Source organism: Linepithema humile, chromosome 2 (genome assembly GCF_040581485.1).
Source record: "Linepithema humile isolate Giens D197 chromosome 2, Lhum_UNIL_v1.0, whole genome shotgun sequence".
Taxonomy (NCBI): domain Eukaryota; kingdom Metazoa; phylum Arthropoda; class Insecta; order Hymenoptera; family Formicidae; genus Linepithema; species Linepithema humile.
In genome coordinates, this window is record NC_090129.1 from 10,305,390 (window position 1) to 10,318,979 (window position 13,590).

Sequence of the window (13,590 nt, forward strand, 5' to 3'; positions counted from 1 at the left end):
CAAAATAGAGTATTTTCAGAGGTCGCCCACTTGAATCCAATTCGACCTACTTAAATCTATAATATCAATCCTTTCATGTAAATAAGCAAGAGTGCGGAAATGTATTGCGATAGATGTTGCACAATCGATTATCGAAAATGACGAAATTAGCTCAACATTAGGCCTCTTCAATGTCATACTATTACTTTTTTAAATAAAATATATAATGCTACAAGGACGTATGCTCGCGTCTGTCGTAATAAACTCCGTGAAATTTGTCGAAAAGATTTAACGGCGAAAGTTCGCAACTTGGACGTGGTTTTAACTTGATTGTTAATCCAATTACGTCCGCGTGCTAATTGCGAGAGTGAATATAAATCAGAAAAGACACTTTTCATATGTAGCTAAATTAATTACACACAACCGGGTTAGTTGATGGCACGTTTTTACATAACATAAATCACGAAGGTGACGCAAGTTGTATCCTTCCCGTCTTTAGTTTTTAGTTTAAAAAAAGAGGGACGAAACCGAGAATCGGACGACTTTTTCATTCCAATAGTTCTTGCGAACTAATTTTCCTCTTAGATATAGATGCACGCAGTGAAGCGGCGAGGGCAATTACGCTGCCTTTAATGCAGGCGCACGCCGCGCTTTATTATTCAGTTGTTCTGCGTTTTTTTTTTTTTCTGTTTACAAGGGTAGCGAGCCAGCGAGAGATACGAGAGAAATCGATGGGTTACGACAACTCCAGACGGTCGACGCGCGAATCGCGTGCCTCGAATCGTTTAATGCGTATTATTTTACTACACGGCTGCCTTAGCTCGTAGGTCGCGTAATGTAAAATTCGCGCAGCCGTACTTTACATATTTCATTTCACTTTCTTAACGCGAAATTTCAAAAATTGTCCGACACGCCGGCGAGGCCGCGCCGTCATTTCAATTTGTTTGTGTCTAAACTACGATCGTCGCTTTAACAAATTGTGAAATTGCAAAAACCGAAGAGGGAAACGAAAGAAAGCTCAAAGAGGAGATTCCTAGTTGTTTTTCAGCGAGAAATAATTATCCCGACTCTTTTCCGCTCCGTCAGTTTCATGCAAAGTCTGAAAGTAATGCAGCTGTACGCTGCGAATTTATCTACATCAAAGTTGTGCATATCTCTGTTTCAGAATGGCTAATTGTGCGCTCGCGTTTGATCGAGAGGAGATCGCTACGTTAATGTTATTTTGAACCGACTTGACTTATGGCCTTTCGCTCGCAACGCCCGGAATACCATTGCGAGATAACGCCGGGGAAAAGCTTATAATTAATAATTAAGAGCGGCGTCCGCGAAATTAATTAGCCGGTTTCTCCGATGTCGTCTTCCATATCGAATGCGCCGCTTGAACAACCGCGGGGGGGATTGTATTTCACGGATATAGAAACGCGGTAAAAAGGCGGCACTCCGACCGGCGTGCGAAGCAAGAGAAGAAACGAGGTCAACTATATCTGCGACAAATCGGCCTTCATCGGGAAATTATACGCGGTAACGGAAACGGGTGGCTACACACTGCGGGCTTAACGAGTAATTTTTCTAAGAGAAATTACTGCTTCTACCGATTCCCCGTTTCCGACCTTCGTATTTGCTAACCGAAGCGCGAACGCGCTCATCTTTTCATTTTACATCACGAAAGAATTGTCTTGCCCTCTCACATCTTCATTAAAATGAGGTGAGAATTGCGGACGCAATAGTGGAATTTAAAAAGTATTAAATATTATTATTATCACTGATTCTGAAGAATATAGAATTTAGAGAGAGAACATGGGCAGAACGTAAGAATAATACAAAATATAAATGCCAGGCATGTACGGAGTGTGTATAAAATATGATAAAATATGGAATATTGATCTATCGCGGAGAAATGTGCAACGCAAATTTGATTTCAAACTCATTGTATTGCATAAACTCATCGTATTATGGGTCAAAGTCATGCAAAATAGTCGAAAATTCGTACGAACTCGATACGCAAGAAAGAGAGAGAGAGAGAGAGAGATGTATCGGAGTTGAGAATTTACGAAATCCCATTTATGGTTATGAATGGGTCAACGTCGAACGGAATGCGGGAGCGCTATATCGAAACACTTTTCGTTCGTCCGGATTGCGGATCAATAAATAGCCACGGTGCATTCGCGGCGTTTGCCGCACAAAACGGCGATCCATTTCAATGTCGACGTGCACGCGGAAATGAGGCACGGTTTGTCGTAGGCATCAGTTTATCAGTGATTTAATCAATTTCGCTTCATTACCTCCTTTCTGAAATCAATCTCGGTTTTCGAAGGTGTCCTGCGAGTGTCGCTAAATACGCGCGTCTCTGCAGCGCGCGTGCAGCGTGCGGAAATCTTTTTATTCAATTAATTTCAACCGATCGCTGTAAGGAAATGTTTGCAAGACGCATTTGGCGCTGCAGAAATGTCAAAGTTCTTCCGTTTGATTTAATTGTACGGAATCCCCTAAAATCCACAAACGTCCCTTTAATAACATTCTCTGACCTTAATAAATTGAAAAGGTTTAATTCGCGAAAAGCCCTCTTTTTTTTTGTCTCGCTTCCAGCTCGCAATTTCGAATCTATGGCGAAATCTTTACAATAAGACTTTAAATTGAAATTCTGTTAAAGTTGTCCTGAAATTATCTGGCTCCGTTGATTATTTTTTTTTAATAAACGGAAAAAATTAAGCTTGCGAGAAGACTTTTTCTATTCGCTAATAACTCAGAAGCTATCGCTTCAACACTTTCGCCGAGGCAAGATAGACATCGAATTAGTCGCTAGAAATTGCCACTAAAGGAACACACAAGTTTCTAGACCCAAATTCTAAAAACTACAAAAAATAAAAATTCACACCAATATGTCAGAGAATTAATCTGCATCGCAATGTTGCAAGGGGAAAATGTTTATACATATAAATCAAATAAAAAAAAAAAAAAAAAAAAAAAAAAAAACATTAATAGGTTTCAAAGATATTTGATTGATCATTGACATGCAATATTTTCCAACGACTGGAAAACCTCATTCAGGGAGAAACGTATATCGATTGCATTAACTCGCCACGGACGCGCCGGGAGCGAACGCGACTCGAATAACCGTGAGCGGCGGAGTGCATTTGCACCAAAGTGAATTGATGCACTGCCCTATATGGCGGTCTGCAGCAGAAGCTTGGAGCATTTACCTTAAAATTCCAATATCTCGGCAGCGCCATACGCGACCTGAACCTCCTCGCGTAATATCCGGACACTTTGCGTTTCGCGTGCTGCTAAATTCACGCCCCGACGCACCGTTAAGGATCCCGCCTTGTTCTTATTGCTCGAGTCTCGCTGACACATCACGAACCATCATCAAATCAAGTAACAATTTGTGGCGATCTCGCATCATTCGTATCGCTCGAGCTCGAAAAAAACTTTCAGCGCTCAACTTCGCTGCACTCTCCACTCGAACTGCAATAATTTCCCGTTACATCGCGAGAGTCGTCGATTTGTAAATATAATAAATAAGCGCGCGACGAGAGTTGTTTGTATCCTACTTTCCGCGAGAGGAATCAGGAATCGAAACTGTCGAGTTGACGCGCTTGATTTACCGAGCGCCGATGAAAAGTTTGGAATTTCGAATCGCGATGTTTGTACTATGCGAGATATTGGCAATGATGGCACGAAGGAGAACTTGAAGCTTCGGGCGGAATCCGTGTCACGAGGTTTCCACGCGCGGAATAGCGTCGACGAATCTCCATTTAACTATCTAATGCCGCGCATCAAAACAGAGAGCAGACGAGCGCGCGCGTCCTTCGGCAATTCTCGGCTGTTCGTTTGAAAAATTCCAAAAGTTTAAGGTTACCTTTCGATATGCCTGTATACGCATATCGGAGAGGAACAACGGAGCGAAGCGGGAGAGCCGCAGTTTCACGAATCCGCAAATTCCGCAAAATCGTCGCCGCTGACGATCGATCGACGGCAGCTGCCCGCTCGGTACGGACGCACCGAGGAAGACGTTGCTGGCGGACGAACGTGAATCATAGCCGCCTGGTATTCTGCGTAATCGTATCGCCATGTTCGTGGACCCTACACGGTGGCGCCACCGGAAGCCACCACCTATGCGAGAAGGAAAACCCTTCCACCGCGAGCGATGGTGGTCGACGTGGGCTGGTGGGGCGACGCCGACGCCGACGTCGCGTGACGTCACGAACCAGGCCGGGTACGTTGCGGAAAAACGTTGTCATGACGACGACCGCTGACGCTACCCGTCGTCGTCGTCGTCGTCGTCGTCGTCGCACCGAGCGAGGCTTCGCCAACGCCAGGACGACGCGGTCGGGAAGAAAAAAATGCCAAAGGAAGACGAAAAAATGTGTAAAAGACGAAGGGGTCACGCGAAAGAACGCGATTTCTCAATGCGAACGAAATTGGAACGCGAACAGACCGAACGATGCCTCGCGGAAAATAGGCAAGTCCATTCGCTTCCCCGAAAATACGATATCCGCGTTTTATCAATCGCCGCGCGTCGAAAAGTTGCCTTGTTAAAGTAATCGGAAACGCGCGCGTTCTTTGTACTTCCGATCTACTTTTTGATACCCGGGAAACGTTTTGTTATTTCATCTGCGCTCGTACTTTTTTCGGATTTACGAATAAACTATTAGGAATTTTGTTACACGATGCTGAGATATTAATAGGAATTGAAAGCCTATTACACTTGATTAAGCTGTCATTAGCATACTAATACTCATTTGAGTAATACTCGCTAATTTGTCGGTCAAGGTTTTGCCCGCTAGATATTTCAAACTCTCTGCGGAGATATTAGATTTTCCGGCTAGTTAATTTTATCGGCGAGTACTCTGCAATATTTTCCACGTTCTTTAACTCCTTTAACTTCAATATTCTGCGCAGCCACGAGAAGGGTATCGATATATTCACAACCGCGGGAACAAAAGAAGTTCATGGCAGATGTGTATGTCACATCGGAGATAAGAAAAGACTCGTCCTTTTCAAGATTCGCGTCCATTTATGTTCAAAGATCATTTAAAGAATATTGAAATATCTATACTAGTGGAAATGCAAAGTAACAATTTATAAAAGTTATTATTGCATCGTGGATATTTATTATAAATTACAAAATTAAATTCTATTAAATAATTCTAAATTTATATCTTGTAATTTGTAATAACTTCTCCTTTGTATTTTATGAATTTTGATAACAATTGCAGTTATCTTGCTAATTTGACTCTTGAAACTTGAGAAATCGATTTTTCGCCTCGAAATTGCTCTCAGCTTTTTCTCGGAACATCGCATTGGCATACATTTGAAACTTCTCAGTGACTAAAAGAATCGTCGATGAATCCGGTTTCAAGGAGCTAATACCAAAATTCAATATGGAATGCGAACTATTAAAATCAGTTATTCAATTACGTAAATGCGAAACTGCGATAACTTGCATTACCGCAGACTTTAGCTACGACGAGAATAATTACGCGACGAATGTCTTGAATGAAAGATGAGTTTTCGTGCCACTTTTCTCTAATGAGGCAAGATATTTATGTATTAGCGAGAACAAGAGCTGCGAAGAAATTACTTGTAAATCGTGCGCGCTGACACCAATTGATTTCCTTGTAAAACTCCAGCTGATATAATATTTTCGTCTTGAAAAATTCTGCAATTCTATAAAATCTGCTCCCAGCTTGCATCCGCAAAGTGCCTTGATTACTTTATACACAATTAAGAAGAAGTTTCACAGAACGAGAGAACGGCAGTGGAGGAAAATTATATGGCGCCGACATGCATTGGCGACAGTGATAATCGACTGGGTGTGCCCGGCGTATCGTTCGAACGACTCGTTTGACTCACACGATTTCGATGGAACACCTGATTCAGCCGAGATCGATACGTGGGAAAATCCAAAACTAATGCATTCCACAAATATGATTGCTCTCGAGTGAACAACGTTCGCAGAATAGCTGCTCTTCCGCAGATGAGAAAATTAATTATAACTTTTTAATTATAAACTTTAATTACACAGTAGTGAGTAATATTGCACAATGAAATGAATACTTCGCCAAATCGATGATAAACAAATTAAAACGCGGTAAGCTTCATAATTATAACTGTAAATACACGCGGATTTTCTCCCGGCACTTTATATGTGCAATTTCGGTGACTGCGCTGTGTCTATTACTCGCGGAATGTACAATAATGACAAATGACAGTCGTATTTTCTAGGAATAAACATGCGCTGTCGACCGCAGCAAACAAATATCTACTCAAGCGTCGCATACGTCAAAGGAATTACGGTCGCCAAGTGGTCATAGCTATTTATGATCGGACAAACAAACGGAAACTCGTACATAAAGCGCGATATCAAATTGCTCGTCGCATTACATTCTTTGTGAAGTTACGTGCTAATGTTACTGATTTTCGAAATTCGAGCTCTCGCAACCGGTAAAAAGGGTGGTGAACAAAACAACGAGAGAAGTATTTCGCTGTTGCGCGAACGCGCGTGAAAATAATAAAGAAAATGTCCGCGAACAGGAATGACTCGATAGATAAAGGATGTATTGCGAAACGCAGTGCTCTCGCGTCGAAGCGGCGAAAGCAGCGCTCGCAACCGACTTGAATATTGTTGCGTTAGCGCAACGCATTCCGCACTGGCGCGAGACCCGCGAGAGACGAAGTATACCGCGGACGCGAAGTATAGCGCGGAACAGGGCCATGCGTTCGTGCGAGGGCAATCGATCGATTGCCCGCTTGCCTGCCTGCCTGACTTTCTTCACGGTTCGGCTCGGCGTTGCGCTTCCAAGAATCTACCCCTTGAAAAATCCACCCCCTCTTCGCCGCGCTTCGAACCTCTCACGCACAAAATGCACATTCCTTACTCGCAACTCTCGGAGCTTCGTGCATATTTAGCGTCTTGAAAAAAATATACAAACAAATATTGATCAATGTGGAAGAATGATTAAATTAGAGAATAAATACCGACCGGAGAAATGAGGTGGAAAAGTTCTTAGAAAGATTAAAGCCTGCTGTTAATGTGAATTTCAAAACAAACGAGACTCTCAGTTAATGAACGAGCGAAGAGATTAACTCCACTCGCACTTCAACTAATGAAAGGTTGGAAAAATAATAGAGCTCCCATTTGCGGCTTAAATGCTGCACAAAGAAATAAAATTTTAATTTTAATTGTGACATTTTGCCACAAGTAATTCTACTGTAACAAAACGCGTATGTATAACGCATACGACTTTTCCACCTTCCGAGAGCTTTATGTTGTGACAAATTACAATTAATGATGATATTTATTGAATGATAATAAATAATGCTGCAACACCGAATTATAATAAATATGAGTTATAGTTGTAGATTAATTATCATTACAAATGACGACTTAATTAATCGCAATTAATCCTCGGTTCAACTAACAAACACCTTGACAATACTTTAAGTAAAGTGATTATTGCAGCACGGACTGCTGGCGAAATAAATAAACTCATTTTTTTTTTCATCATTTCTCTTTGACCCACTAAAGCCGATTATTTCGCGTACGTGAAAAGGAATTAAATTATTATAAATATAATAATGCGCAGGGATTATGTAGAGTTTGCTGCGCTTCGTTCCCTTTTACAATATTAATAATTATTAATTAAAGTTTTCCTTGCGAGTTACGTTCTTTGATAAGTAAAAGATATTGGAACTTTATTAAATTTAATCTACGTTGCAATATACGATACCATCTGTGTACGTTACACGCAATATACGATATGATTAATCCATATCGCAATCTATCGATGCGATTAAAAAAATTGCTGGTGTCAAAATCGAGCGATAGCATTTTTTCCCGACATTCCTGCACAATTTTCACTTCAAATCTTTTCAAACGCCAACTAAAGGATAAAATGTATTATATATATAAAATCTCTCCTTTAAAAAGTTATAAAAATATAGGTAACAGAGATAATTATAACAATTTACGTAAAAATTGCTGTTTTATCTTGCAGACTCTTACGTTAAAACGCTAGATATCGATATTTATGCTGATATTTGACCCAAAGACACGTCATTTTAGAATCGTACAATAATAATGCCAGCAGGAACAAGCTCTGGCCTCGAAGACAATTTATGTCATTCACTGAGCGACGAGCGCAGAGGTGAGAATATACAAGGTGTTCAATACAGACCAATTGTATCATCAGTTAATGGCAGATTCCTCGGGTCATTTGGAGACGAAAATTTTTATACCAAAATATCGAGGCTACAGAAATACTTAAACGTGAAGTCAAATTTATCGAAATCAAGTTTAAACTCGTAATTTAAGAGTTTCGAGACCAATTCACGGCGTTTGGGGTTGTTTTCGTCATCCTTAGCCTGCGTGATCTATATCTCCCCCCCCCTCTCTCTCTCTCTTTCGCTTTCGCTATCGACACGCATATTAAATTACATTCTAACTCTTCGCATTCTTCCAAATTGAAATCGGCGCGACCTTGTTTATTGTACTTTTATCGTTCGCACGGCGGCACTTTGTACAAGGCAAATAGTTGCGTAATTGACGCGTTATCCTTTCCAATAGTCCTATCTTTATTATTTCCTGCACTTCTCGAGCTCATCCTTTCCGTCGTTATTTATCACGGACAGTGTCGAACGTGTGATAACATTCGAGTTTTACTTTGTCCGAATGACAAGATGCGCGCTGTTCGAGATGCCTTGAAGGATTGCGAAGAGGACTAAAAAGAGGAAGAAGCTCAGGAAGAGCGTCGGGCATTCGTGGAGCAGCTTTAGGGTAAGTAATGTTATCTATCATTTGCAAATTAGTGCACGTAAAATATTAACGCACATAGAAACATTAAAATATTCAATAAAAGATTTGCAGTTTTGCATTTTTAATTATTATGGTTATTAAATATAAATATATCATTTTTATTCTATCAGTAAATTCCATTACATATTTACATAAAAGATGAGTGAAAGTTTAATGAATGTAATAATTATTTTAAACGCTGCTACAATCGTACTTTGTGCGTTGCAGATCAGCTTGTAAGCAACTCCACAAAAAAAAAAGTCCATCCAATTCAATCCATTTAATATCATTAAGAGAATAGATTATAAAATAATGTAAAATCCGTCTGATTGTTGAAAACTCATCCGATCGATCAACTTTGCACACTTCATATTCAAGTACCGCCATTTTGATGTAAAAATTTTCATCTCCAAATGATCTCGGGAATCTGTTATTAGCGGACGATGCGATTGATCCGGCGCACTCGATATAGCTGACATCTTGACGAGCGCTGCGCGCACCCGATATACACGACTGCCAACGGGATAGAAGCTCGCGCCTCACTTCAAACCGGTTAGACGCGCCCCCGGGGAACAAAGGATTATCGACGTCCGTGAAATTCGGCAAAGTTCCACTGACCTGGGTGCATTTGTACTCGTCCGAGTACACTTGTACTCGAGGACGGCGCGGATGAAGGGTGCACAGCGCACCTGTTGCGTTCGTTCGCCCCGCAAAACCCATCCCACCGCTCCCCCGGTCCCCTGCTACTGCGTCTTTACCCTTTTTTCTGCGCGCGCGCACTTTTCGAAGCCTCGTCCACTATCGTCCGTCGGAAATTAGGCGAGTCTTAACTCCAAACCGGAGAGCATGAATTGCCCTCGTTTCGGTATATTTGCAGAAGAGAATTTTCCTAAATATTAGAAAGGGAGTGAGAGAGAGAGAGAGAAATGAGCCTCAAATTTCTAAATTCCTAAACTCTTTAATAAAAAATATATATTTATGTATTAAAGCAATTCCAACGATTTCTCAATTATTCAAAATTTATTTGAAACTTTAAGAAATAAATGTGTGCAATATCTCGAATTTTTTTAGAGTTTTTTACCACGTGGTTATTAAAGTATCTTTCATTCAACAATACATTTACTCAGTTTTTATAGGTTAATCAGAAAAAATCGAACAATTTTGTCTAATTATAGGAAAATTACTTTCAAAATATTTACGAAAATAATTAGATAAATAAAAATCATGTTTAAATTTTGCGAATATTTACTACATTGTTGTCGAACAATGTACGACAAAAATAATATATTTAATATCGTGCGTGGAAAGCAGAAAGACGCGGCAAAAAGTAGCAACAGCGCATAACGATTTTTCTCGCAAAATTTTAAAAATATAGAAGCCAATTTTCAATTTCGTAAAATAAATTTACAAAATTTTTTGCAAGCTATTTTACATTGAATAATCTCCAATTATCAATGTAATAGTAGTATATCGTAAACGTATATCGTCATTTGCGGAAAGTATAGTCAAGTTAAATAAAACTAATCTGTTTTGTCTGCTGCTATTTTTTTACAATATTTGCTTTCCATATTTCTGGCAGCGATTATATCGTTGGAACCACTTTAAATATATCTAATTAAAACTAAGTATTATATTTATATGCATTCTATTTGTTAAAAAATGGTTAACGAAAACACACACACACACACACACAGCAAGATGTCAAATAATTATATGAAAACCAACGTTCCGTTACTTCGAAAACAAAGTATTAATAAATAAAAATAGAAAAGTGGAGATAATATCAGCTGATGAAATATGAATGAACAGTTCTATATTGCGGAGAACGCAAACTCCTTATCGAATGCCTCCTATGTGCGTTTGACAGCGCTCAGAGCAGTTATATCTCGTGCGTTATCTCATTATACTCTCTCCTTCTTCTCGGAGCGTGCAGCTTAAAGCGGAACCGACTCTCGTTTTAGCATGGATCGACGGATCGCGCGAGAGCGTATGACGCGACCCTTGACATTACGTCCCATCGATCGTTTATTTATGCCGAGGGACGATTTATCGAACTTTAAAAAGAGATTTCAACAAATTATCCGGCGCATACCGATTATCCTCGCGCCGCGCATCGGCGGCGACATTCGTACACGCGGAATGCGAGCGGAGCGCGCGAGTATGCGCGGAATTGTGGCATCCAGAGCCCCGGTTTCTCGCGCGAGGGGGTTACGTCAATAGGAATACCCGTGCCGCTGCACAAAGCGAGCCGAGAGGGTGACGCGCGCGCGTACGCCTCTGCGTCGCCTTCAATGGACGATGACGTAAGTTACGTCTGTTCACGCACGATTACGCAGCGAATCGAGCCGCAGTAAGTTCAAGTGTGCCGCGAGATGGCCGTCGCTAAACGATTACAAGTCGAATCTCTTTCGATCAAATCTCGTTCCACTTCGGAGGGACGCGCTTTCTCAATAATTGCGATAGACTTTTTTTCTTAGACAGAAAATCGATGGAGAAATAATATTTGCAACGGAAAGAATTCATTCCCCTTGTAACTGATTCTCTTTCTTCACAAAGCAGCGAATATAATTTGTTCGTGCTGTCGGTGTGCGAGTCGGCACGACCGCATTGGCAGGTTAGCACATGCGGTCTTCTCGTATTTTCGTGTAGCGAGAAATGAACATGACCGTGTGAGATAATGAAAACCGTGTCACTCACGCGACACGAGCGACATGGGAGACGAAAGCGATGGGCAACTGCGGGGTCCACTGTTACACCGTTGCTCAAGAATAAATGATTCCTCGTTACAATATATTACGTTACACGGCTGCGAGTCGCGCACGCTTCCTCACGGAAGAAAGTCTTGCGAGGCGCGTCGTCGTGCACGACACGGTGATCGATCGCGCGGCTCTTAAGCGGATCGTGCAGCTCGTATTGACCGGCAATTTTCGCGCGGAGGAAGGTCACCGGCTAACAGACATGTCACAATCATTGTCGTAATCACGGCATAATCGATTACGGCAATGAAATCAATAGTACGCTTTGCCGTCCTTGATAGCGAATGCTAATTGTACTTCTTTATTTCGATTTTCAACGTTTCGCGAGAGATTTGTATTCGCGAGACTTGTGGCGGAAATTTTGACCGTGCATTCGTATAATTTTTATAATTAATAATGCTAAAATAATCAGCAATAATTAACGAATTTAATAATATTAATAATTATATAACAGAGAGAGAGAGAGAGAGAGAGAGATTATTAATTCGCCAATGTAAAATATAATACCAATATAAATCTCATTTGAATAAAGATGTAAAATATTTATATTATTTTCAACCGTTTGCGTTGACTCACAAAGTCACTTGGATTAAAAGTTATTAAACAGATTTCAATTGTGATGGCAGTTTAAGAGATTCTGGTATAAAGTCCACGAGGAATCCTATACAGCCATCCAGGATTCGATATCTAATGTAAGAAGTCGTCGGCCAGATAAGAGTTTGTATTATTATTCGCCGGAGTCACAATAGTGCTCAGGATTTACTGGTCTACCAGACAGGCGGTAGCCTTGAAGCATCCAAGTTCACAGTACAAGTACGATGTTTCTGCTGAATATTGCAAGTTCTGATTGCGAGTGTATTTCCTAAGCGTAATATTAAACGTACTTATTTATTTAAAAATATTTACAACTGATAACAGGAGGTCTGGAGAAGAAGAAAATATTGAAAACTTTTAACAACACGCTATAATATTTTTTCCTTCTCTTCTTTCTCTCTCTCTCTAAAGTTCGTATACAAGCTGAAATTTAATATACGCAAAACATTTCAGGAATAAATTCAGCACTTAAAAGTAACACAATAAGTCGTATAAACGTATATTCGATTTCGCTTTATCGCCGAGTCGTAATCTTTTGAAGCTTCTCGCATATTCTGGTATAAAATATGAAATATCTCTTTCTTTTTCAATAATTTTACCTCAATACTTTTATATGTAAAATTAACAGAACAATCGATAAAGGACAGATGCATAAATTTTTACAAGATTTTTTTAGATAAAGGTTAGAAAAAAGATCGATTGTTCTCTTGATTCTTAATGTCACGCTAAAGTCATGATAAGATTATTGAAAGGGTAAAAATTAACGAAATACTTTATATTTCATATTAGAATGTGCGAAACTATAGAAAGCTTCAATTCGCAGAAACAAGATCAAATCAATCCTGCTTACACAATCCCGTATATACTCGCTTCGTTTTAAGTCCACGAACTATAAAAAAAAACTGCATCTATAAACAGAACAGACTTCTTATGTCACGGTGCTTTAGTCTCGATACTTTTCTTTTGGACTGCAGTTTACTAGCCAAAGGTGCGAGAGAGAAAATAAAACTTTAGGCGCACGTTTATCGATTATAACACGAGAGCGGCGGATGGCGCAAATCGAGCCGATTACGATATCTCTTCGCAAAGTGAACCGTGGAACATCCTCGCGTTGGACGACTAGCGCGAGTTCGCCGCCGCGCGCGACCGATCCGTGACCGCGGCAGCGTCGATCGATATATCGGGAATGGCAGCCGCGGCGGAGCCGCGCGTCACGCTACACGTTACGTGTGTGCACGGTAATGCCGAGGGCTGTGCGGCACACACCTTGGCGATTCGATTGCCGCCCTATCGCGCCTCGTAATCGAGACCTCGTTACCGCCGATGTAAACGGCGACGTGTATCGGGTCGCGCGACACGACCGTCCGCTGTCGAGTCGCACGAGGAGGCGTCGCGAGCGACCGTGTCTGAGCTCGACGCGAGCACGCGCTACTGAAAGCGGTCGAATCAACGGCTGGCCTGACG

General features: G+C 40.9%; 1 protein-coding gene across 26 annotated transcripts in view; it reads right to left on the reverse strand.

The window, feature by feature from the left end:
- The window catches only part of para (paralytic), a 67,982-nt gene that overhangs the window by 51,004 nt on the left and 3,388 nt on the right, over positions 1-13,590 (reverse strand). The window contains exon 1 of one of the 26 annotated variants that reach the window (XM_067348996.1): positions 3,839-4,279. The exons of the other annotated variants lie outside the window; for them this stretch is intronic. The gene's annotated coding sequence lies outside the window, so the exon portion shown is untranslated. Of the gene's footprint in view, positions 1-3,838; positions 4,280-13,590 lie in introns of those variants that run through there. 26 annotated transcript variants of the gene reach the window in all.